Consider the following 10,749-nt stretch of genomic DNA (forward strand, 5'->3'; position numbering starts at 1 on the left):
CAGCAGGGACCAGAAAAAAAAAGCAGCCTTTCTAAGGCCCTATTTTAGATTATATTTATTATTTTTAACCATGGCTATTATGCCTTCTGGAAGTGGCCCACTGGCAAGGGTGTGCTCCTTCTCTGTGTTTTCATCACCTTGGATCCACTGCAAAAAGTGGTGCAGGGAGGGGAGCACTGATGTGATGCTGAGCTGGCCAGGGAAGATGGAGTGGAACAATCTCCCATTGGAAAATGCCACTGAAGGAATATGAACATTCACACAAAATGTATGAATTTAGCTGAATTGTTGATTTGGGAAGGAAAAACAAGAAACTAAAGCAGCTGAAACTTGCTGCTCCGATGGCTTCTGGATTGTCGTGGGTCACACTTCTCTTTCTGTAAAGAATTAGTGTTTCAGGGCTTCTTTTTAGTTCCAAGATTTAAAGTGCCATAGGAAGTTGTCACTGGAAGAAAAAGGTTTTGTTTTGTTTTGTTTTTAAATGTTTAACTTCCTATATTTTGTGGCTTCCCTCCAGCCCCAGAAAAGAAGCCAAGCTGCAGCAGTCTGGATATTCTCCCTCCGATGAAAAATTCTGGCCCAGAACCTCCATCACCAAACCTGCATCACTCGAGGAAAACCACCCTGCCTGCCCATATACCTGAATTAAGTAAAAAGGTACATGTAACCAGTCCATCCATAGTAACTCATGCAGAATGAGTTGTAGTATTTTCACCCAAATATATTTCTGGCAAACTGATTTGATAAAAGACAGTAGTCCAATCCTCCAGCTTTTGTGGCATATGAAGGACTGGCCAGAGCCATGAATCAAACCTGTGCTCGTGGGGAAAAAGAAAAAGAGAAGCAAGTAGTAATTGCCTGTGTTGATTTATGGTTTTTTAGTCAAACCTGAATCACTTTTAAATTCCCAGACTTCAGGAGGCTTCTCAGCGATGGGTTTCGAAAGAAAGGTTTCTGAAGAAAAGTTTCTGAATTAAGCTAATTAGTCAAGTCACTGGTAAGTAGTCATTCAGATCACCCTGGGTGGAAAAAAAGAAAGTGGTGTGGATTTAATAGCCTTTTTCATGCAGCGCATAGAAATTAAAGACAGGCAGCAGTGACATGGTGATCAGCCTGGACCTCAGCACTAACTCGTGCTTGACAGCCCTGTGAGGTGTCCTGTCTATTCCAGGATGAACAGCAAGTGCCTGCTGTGCCAGGCAAGCCCTTACCAGCAGGGAATTGCTGCCTGCAGTTTTCTGTTGTTTTCCGTGGTGTCATTTCCCAGAGGTTTATACAGAGAGGAGTCAAGCAGTCAGAAGGTGCAGAGGGAGAATTGCTTGCTTCTCCCATCTTGATGAGGCTTGGTAGACCTTTGATGATGAGTTTTGCAGGGACCGAGCAGGGTACTGGTACAACAGCACTGCAAGACCTTTTAAAACTGATCCCCCACAAGCAGAGGTACTGATGAATAGTTTAGCACAGTGTCTTGCTTGAGGGGTGCTCCAGAGGGAGTGGTTTGAGTGGCTTTGTACCATCTGCCCAGTATGCTAATTCCTCCCCAAAGGCTGAAAAAAGCAGTTTTTTTGTTGGGCCTCACGGGAGGCCTCCCCAGGCACCCAATGGCTCCCTGCTTGTGCTGCTGAGTTGGGTTGCTGTCTAAGTCATATTGGGGAAATAAGCAGTTCATGATGCTGTCAGCATCCCTGTGGTGTCTGAGCCATGCACTCCCCATGCAAGGTCCAGGAATCCTCCTGGCCCCAGCGTTGCTGGATGGGGCTGAATCTGCACTTTGCATGCTGTGAAGAGAAGGACAGCATGTTTGTAACTGCCTGGCTGGCCAAGTTCCTGATGGAAATTAGTACCCTATTGCTGCTGAGACCATCTTGTCTTTCTAATGGCATATCGGGGCACCCAAGATGCTGTAGGAGCACAATTTTATACTGTGTATTGGAAAAGAAAAACATTACAGTGTGGTGAGATGAGAACTCATAGGTGCTACCCATTTCTTAGTGGACTAGTTATTCTCTTGCTAACATATTAGCACATTAGAAAGGCATTTTCCAGGCTCTTGAATGTGTTGGTGAAGGTCCATTTCCATCAGCCTTCTTTACAGTTTCACAGCTTCTGAAGTCTGCTGACAGGCAGCTGTGGGCAACCATCCCTGTCTCCCCGCCAGTTCTGTAATGCATCATGAATCCTTCCAGCACACCCTGAACAGTAAGTGCAGAGGTAACCCATAACCCTGTGGCAGCACTGTCCAACACGAGCCAGCAGCACAGCCACCAGGTATCACTTAGCCTAGGGTCTAATCCAGATGCCCACACCCCAGCTAAAAATGTGAAATGTTGTCTCCCTTGGTGACAACAATGTGGTGAATAATTCTTCACTCCTGAAACATTCTGGAACAAGAAAGAGAAGTTAGTCTTCAAGAAAAAGAACTGCATTAGTAAAGTAAGAGAGGATTTGATTCTACTGTTGGAATGAAGATAATAAATATTCATCTCTGAAAGACAGAGGTGGATGCGAGGATGATCAAACAGCTGTGCAAGACTGGAGTAGCAGGTGCTGAATAACTCATGAGGAGGATCTTGGGATTTAATGGTGACATCAAGAAATTTAATGTCTTGCATGAGCTGTTCCCAGCAAACAGAGAGAAATAGGTCTGTTCTGTCCTGGCGATTCCTCCTGGTATGAACACAAAGAATAGCTCCAAGCAGCCCGTCACACCTGGGACAAATGCAGGATTAATAGTGTTTCATTTTGGCTTGTACCCTACCTGCTTCATTGTGGTCTGAACCTCCTGGGGATGGGAAGTTCCTATTAATTAATTCTCTTAAATCAAGTGTCTGTAACTGATTTATATGCAGTCTAGGGCCTGATCCTGCAGGACATAAGCTGACATTGGCAAGGAGCGCTTTCCAAATCCTCAGCAGAGAAGTTACTGGATCTTATGCTGCCACGTAGACAGAAAGGGTAAATGGGAAACCTCTGCTGGTTTTTCCCCAGTACAGCTAACACATGGCATCTGTTGCTCATTGGTGTTGCAGATTCAGCTCAGCCAAAATTCACCTTCTAGAGACAGCTGCTTGCTTGGTCTTGCCTATGGGCTACAGGATGGTCTGGAAGATGATGGGAGAAAACAGTGTTGGGAGGAGCAAGGGATTTCACTATTTGAGAATGCAGAGGATGAATCGTCCTTCTTGCCATGGGAGGGAGAGATGTTGCCTTTTGGCAAGGGCTTGAGCTGGTCCCTGCCAGTTGCTCTTTCAGCTCATCATGCCCTGTCCCCAGACCTCCTGCAGTGACCAGCCTGCTTCTAAGGCAGGAAGCAACTCCCCCCAGGACAGTTCTAGCAAATGCATGCATGCCCACTAGATGGATGGGAGCTGACACTGTGGTCTTGTTCCTCTCCCTCAGGCAGTACCCCCGTGCTGGGTCACACCTGTGAAGCTGAGGGGCTGAGCTGTGGAAATGGAAGCAGGGCCAGCAGCTGAGATTTGGCGGTTCCTGCCCTCCCTGGATGGCAAGACCAGTAGGTGTGATGGATAGGCCATTCAGTGGGCCACGGCACCTTTCCCACTCGTGGATGAATCACCAAAGAAACAACCTACCCAAACAATTGGGCAATATTTTAAAATGAGAGGTAACAATAAAACCTTGTCTTGCTGAGATTGCAGCTCCCAGGGTTGTTTTGCCACTTAACCTCTCTGCTGCCAGCAGGGATGAACCCACCTCCAGGCAAGGTCCACCCCTGCACACACAGCTTTGCTGTGGGGATGGTTGCATTGTGCCTCTTCCACCGAAGAGCATGATCCTGCTCAGCCAGCTCACAAGCAAGCCCAGCAAACCTTGGCAAAGACACTTGCTGGAGGAACCAATCCCAGGCTGCCTGGCAACCTGACCCAGAGCCATGAGCACTGTGCCCTGGATGGATGGCAAAGTGTCCCTTGCATTCCTCAGGGCAGTGTGTGAACTGAACTGACAGATTTATTTGTATTTGCCTACCTAGTTTGTGAGATAGAAGTACAAACAGCCATAAAAGTTGTATTTACTTATTAGCACCAAAATTAGCTTTTAAAATTGATCAATACCAATCCTGTCAAGTCTCTCAAACTGAAAGCTTGCTCCTTGAGATGCACAATAAGGCATTTCAAGATTAATTTTCCTTTTGAATACATATTGAATTTTTTACTTCCCCTTATACTGTGGAAATGCCAAAAAAACCCTCAAACAAACCACCATGAAAGTCCTTGAATTAGTTGTTGCAGCTAAATGAACTGGCATGTATCTTTTTTCTTTAGTAAAGATAAAAAAGAATTTGCTTCATTTTTTTCCTTCCCTGTAAATGTGCCACAAAACATATCTTCTCAGATATAAATCTGTTCTCCCAGGATGTATCCAGCATTTGCACACACATGTGTACATGTAGAGTCTTCCTTTGGCAAGAACAGGCAGTAATTCTGCCTGTCACATTGACTGTCTCAAAAACAGCTGAAAACAGATTCCTGGTACAGCATTATTACTCTGTGGGATGTCCCAAGTGCCCCAAACAGAAGCAAGCAGTTTTAAGGAATGATGAAAGCCTTAGCTACCTGTGTACAAGGGAATGTGAACCATTAGGGCAAATATAGTAAGAGGTTTCTGATGAAGGGTTTATTCTCTCTCAGAAATGCCCTAGGACAGAGCTACAATGTGAGGAGAAGCCCTGAACAACGGTCACCTTGGAAGGTCTGCATGGAGAGGCAGTCTGGACCACCAAGAAGACTGAGGACCCCCCAGTCATGCCCTGAAGGCCAAGTTCTACCACCTGAGTGACCACAGTATGCCAAAGGGAGCAAAGTCCAAAGTAAAGGTGAGAATAGAAAGGATCTGTTACATATTTGCTTTAAAAGCAGTGGCAATTAGCAGGTCAGATTCTAGTGGCTGAGGTCTTGGGTTGAGGTATCACAGCAATTCAGCCCTTTAAAATTTGCCAGACTTTTTATTGTGGGATACAGCTGGAAATCTTGCTGGGCAGCCTTCCTATTGTGAATCTAAAGCAGCACTTCAGACTGCCTGTAATTGGAGTGTGTTCTGCTTTATCTCGCTGAGAGGAAGGAAATGATGCATTTTTCACCTGGGTATTGTAATGTCCCACCATCAGGCAAGTTTTCCTGATGTATCATCACACTTTCCTATGGCCTGCTTGCTCACAAGCTGAACTGGGGGCAGTGAAGTCCACTTTGAGAGAGCCTGAGTGGCAGCTCAACAGAAGTGTGTAGGAGACACACCAAACTACCCACACATTTAGGGCAAGGGAACACACCTCTTACTTCCTCTCCTGGTGCTCTTCTGAGAGCTACAGCTAAACTTGCTGTTGTGGTCCCAAGCATCATCCCTTCTGCATCCTACACAGAAATGTTCAGCATCCTCTATAGAAAACAAGCCCACCAAGTTAGAGGATCCCTTTAGTGAGGTGGATCATCCTCAGGGATGCAGGGGAGCACCAAGGATGCTGTGCAAAGGCGAAGTTGGGGGTTGGGTGCCCATGGATCAGATGGCATGCTTGGCAGGAGCAGGACTGGATCACCTCTGAAAACCCGGTCACCTGATAAATACAATCAAAGAATTTTAGATAAAAGTTACAGCTTACCTTCATCTGCAGTGACTGTAGTTGTTTTTGCAAATCATCAAAAGAAACTTCTGGATGTAGGATTAAAGCAAAGGAATGATGTAAACACATAAATTATGAATTTTGCATCATGAATTATTGCCTAAAATAGCAAGATGCACCAAATACATCTAGGGCAAGTGTTCTCTAATTTTGAAGGGCTGGAAATTACACTAGGTTCAGGGAAAAGAAAGAGTTTATTTGTATATCCTAAAAAAAAAAAACAAACAAGGGGGGGTGGGGGGGCACTTTCCTTTATCTATTTGACATTCACTTGTTCCTAATCTCTGTATACAACTTTTGTCATCATGATGCTTCTGAGTTTGGGCTGCTCATCTTGAAAGGCTTCACTGGGATTTGACTTTCAAAAGGTCAGTGCCAAGTATTTGCCAAAAGCCAGCTGTCAAGAGAGGATCAGAGAACCAAAGCTGGGATGCTTGAATGCAGAGGGTCACTTTGGACAGGAACATGACTCTCTGTATCTTTCTTATGTCCTCTCAATTCCTCATCACCAAGTGCCCAGGAACTTGCAACATGGGATCATAACAATTTCTTAACCAACTTTCCTGGTTTCCACATCAGAGCTTTGGGGCAGGAGGTTTCCTTTCCAGAGGACTCTCAAAGCAAGAATTTGGCTCCAGAGGACTACAGAGGGTGAAAAGGGAAAGGGCTTGAGTAGAAGAAAAACACCAGAGAGACCTAAATACCCAGATCACTGGATAGCTGCATGAATTACTTTGTTTATTGTGGCTAGGGCTTCCAGGCTTACCCCTCTCAGTGTTGACCCCAACCATGCTGATGGGACACCTGCCTATACACTGTGCTCCACTTCTGCCCCAGCCCAAAAAAACTTTGGTCCACTGCCTGCTCATCTCCTAGTAGGAAATTAAATTCCCTGCCTGGCACATTATCTTTTATCTGGACTTCTATAAACACTATGACCGCTGTATTGCTGGGAGGCAAGATTATTCAGGCTCCCTGCTGGGGACCTCCAGCACAGCAAGAAGTGCACCCATTTGACCACAAACAGAGATGTTTCTGGTATGCATGTAATAGATTTGAACATACCCAGCTGTATAATTATGATTTCCACTTCCTGGAAAACATTTCTTGGGATCCAACTGCTGCTAGAAGCGGCATGCTGGGTTGTGTTCAATTCAGGGCCTGGAGATCTCCAGAATATACCTGTTTTCTTACTTGGCTTTGTGTGATGGGAATTTAGTGAAGAGCCCCAGGCTGAGTGTCTGTTTGCCACCTTCCTGTGAGAATGGACAAGCTGCTTTGTTTGGTCCCCAAAATGCATTTCCCCTTACTTATCCTTCCAGAAGCAATGGGGAAGCTCTCTTTTCTGTCTCATGGTGAAGTTCAGAAGGTGAAAGTCACTCAGTCTCCACTTTGTTGATGTTCTGGCTAGGGTGTTCGACCAAGATGTTTACTCAGACATTTTCAAGAAATGACTGCAGTGAGGGGAAGGAGTTTTATCAGAGGTTAGTTAAATAACCCTCAAGTTTTTTTGTTAATTTATGTTGGTTGCTTTAAGTGTACCTAAACATTGACTCTAAAGAATGAATGGTGACCAGCAAATAACTGGGAGAAAAAAATCCACCAATACTCCAGTGTTAATTTGTTTTCTAAGACAAGAAGATCAGGGGATACTACTTCCATGTCATGTTTCAGTAAAACTCTGGCTAACATCCCTGAGTCCTTGACTTTGTCTCTACTTACTGGCTGGTTGTATGGCATTCACCCTGGATTATTTAGACAAAGCAAAGATGATCCCTGCTGTGGTGTCCAGCTGCAGGAAAAGGAGGTGAATCCAGCATCAGCAGGCTTGGAGCATTTTCATTGTGGCAGTCAGATTGACTTGCAAGACAGAAGATTGCTTGGTCATTTTGTCTGAACAATTTAGTTGGCTAGACTTTGCTAATGCATATGCCTATACACTTAATTTTTAAAAAACATGTGCTGAGCATATATCAGGGTACAAAAAGGATTTAATAACTCACCAAAAGATATTATGACTCTTTTTATGCATCCAGAGCAAGGGCAGAAAGACATCAGAAAGGTATTATAAGAGTATGGACATTTATCTTAAATACTATTTCTATTTCATTGAATTAGCTGAAAAGGACTACAGAAGGCCAATAACAAGCGAGACAGGTAGGCAGCTAGCTAGCTAGCTAGCTGTCCCACTGTGCACAAAGGATAGTGTCTTGATGGATGATTTAATGACTACAATGTGTGCAGAGAGGCCAGAGCCCAGGTGGAAACATTTCTGCATTCAGGGCACAGCTTGAGTGAGGAAAAAATGTGATGCGGTGCCTGCTTTCTCCCTCTCTTTGATGGTCCTTGTGCCCCCTGGTTAATTCTCTTGGGGCCGTTCCTTGTTGTGAAGGCAGGAGTCATGCCTGCTTTCTTCAGGTTTGGGTCTCATCTGGGATGAATTAACTCATCAGATTTGCATCGAGCTGCAGCTGCTCACCTTACTGCATCCCTCAGAAGGAGCCTGAACAAGCACTCAGATGTTTAACTGATTATTTTCCCTAGTGTCCTAATGTCTGGAATGGGCCAGAAAAAAAACAAAGAAAATATAGCTCTGAGTCGGAAGCAGGGAAGAAAGAAATCTAGGGGATGCCCAGCCAGGATAAGGAATCAGAAAGAAGGAAGAAAGCTATTTCTGAATGTAGAGCCCTTTTGGAGAGGCAGGTTTCTGCATTATGGTGAGGTGGCTACAAATGGTGGTAATTAAAACCAGCTGCCCGTGTCATCTTCTCATATATATGCGAGACTAAACCACCAGTGTCAGACATCAGCATAAAATCTGCTGCACATGGAAAGACAGACAAGTGCAAATAAGCCCTTCATGAATTTTCAGTGACAGATCTGAAAGATTGACTGTTTAGGGCTGACCTCATGCATGAGTTTGTCTTGTCTGTGTAAGACTGAATTATCAGCAAGGTCAGTGCGATCTTTACTGACCGTAACCTCAACCTCAGCTTGTTTGCCTTAGCGGATATAAAGTCCTCCAAGTGTTTTGAGTACTTTTATACTGCTTGACTTCCCCATAGACCATGAAAGCTCTGTACATGGCTGGCTGACCAGTGACTTGTTTAATTAATATTTGAAAAATCAGCTTGTGCTGCCTTCGCGTATTCATCTATGGATGATGGATGCTAACCCTGCAGGGCCGTTTTGCTGATGGAAACTGTCCTGCTCACCTGCAGGTCTTTTATTTCTGAAGCAAATCAGTGAAACCTCTCTTTGAAAAAAAATTTAAAAAAAATCCCCCACCCTGTTATTGAGCTGAGAAGTGCCATCAACAGTGCCTATGTTATACAGGTCCTATTTCTGAGCACAGAAGTCCCAGTGCAAGGCTCAAACAATACATTTAAATAATCTTGTGAACTTTGGCATGTGCTAAAAATGCCTCTAATGACATTTACCACTGTTCTCTTACCTGAACACTGGGAATGATTATCTTTTATTAACTTTTTTATTATTATTTTTTATTGGCACATGTTCAGTGTTGAGATCAAGAGGCTGTTGAGCTGCATTTATTTTATTTGCATTACTGGAGGAAAGATCAAATGGAAAAAATGTAATCAAACATTTATTTTTCTTCTTCTTTGATGTTGGGGTGCTGCCCTTGTGAAAATGCTTATAACCTGAAAGCATCTGGGGCATGGTCTTCCCCCTCTGCTATAACTTCAATCAGCTCTAAACCAGAATCCTTAAAGGGGAGTTGTATTTCTGACAAAAACATGATGGAATAGCTGTGCAGGTATTGATGCAGGAGACTGGATTTTGGCTTGCCTAGCAAGCCACTAACTATATATGGCAAGGCCATAATGGGAGAAAAACACCATCACACTGAGTTGGTAATACTTGGCTCTTACTTCTTTGGGATTTAAATGACTGCCCAAATTGCAGGATAGTGCAGAGTCTGTCCCAGGCTTCCTGACTTGTATTTACATCAGGCTCAGAGTGACTCTAAGGGCTCTAACCAAGCCTTTCTAATTAGTCCTTTCTCAGTAATATTGCCACACCCTCTTGCTCCTTAATTGCCAGAGAGTTGTTTCTTTTGTCTAGAGAGTAGCAAGAATTAGTTCTTCTCAACATGTGAAAAGGCCCACAATTGTGCTCACACAATTCGGATTGTAAAATCCATGTTGGTAAGGTTGCTTCTGATTTAATAGTGTCATCTGCATGTAGCAGGAACACAAATTTGCCAAGTTTGTTTTACTGCAGTAGAACTGATCAACTAAGGAAATGTACTGCATCAATGATAAAGCAGTTGTATTTGTCAGGGGTTGCCTATTGGAAAGCCCTAAGAGTCTTGTTCCTACATTTTGTTATACCCAAAAATGAAGGAAGTCGTGTCAGTGGTTTAGGTTTCCAAGAGTGCAGATACCAACAGCTTTTGCAAGCTGGGGCAGTTAATTTCATTAAAGGCTGCAGAATAAAGAGAGGATAATAATCTCAGCTACAGCTTGGCAATAGCTTGGTACAAAATTTCAGATGTGAGCATAGGAAAACAATGGTTTAAATGCTTTCCCTGCAGCTTTGAATGACAATGAGACAGAGAGAGTCTGAAATAGATGCGTAACTTGAACTGCAAGTAGCAACTGATAAAGAAACTGGGGCAGAGGGAATGACTCAGATGGCTGTGGTGCTACAGCAAATCCACATGGGGCTTTGGAAATGTTCATCCATGCCAGTGATAATGCACCAACCACAGAGATGATTATGACAGTCAGAGAAATTCAGAGAGCAGCAATGAAAAACAACCAAGGCAGTGAACCAGTGGGAACTTCAGAGTCAAAGGGCACAAAGTACCACGTTTTGAGAATAAAAGGAAGAAAAGGGACTGAGTGGATCTTTGATCTAAAGGCTTCTTCCTGCAGGTTTTATCTCTCCAGATAGAAAAAATACAAGGCATATGTCTATTCCCTTAAGAACTGAACAACACGTCAAAGAGAAGAGAGAACAAGAGAAGGCCTTCCAGGATAACATTTAATCATCATAAAAATGCGTGCATGAATGTGACAAAGAGAAACAAGTGCACATATCTTAAAAATAAATATGTAACAGAAATCTAAACAAATAGGGTTTTTTGT

The sequence above is a fragment of the Apus apus genome, chromosome 2 (genome assembly GCF_020740795.1).
Source record: "Apus apus isolate bApuApu2 chromosome 2, bApuApu2.pri.cur, whole genome shotgun sequence".
Classification (NCBI taxonomy): Eukaryota; Metazoa; Chordata; class Aves; order Apodiformes; family Apodidae; genus Apus; species Apus apus.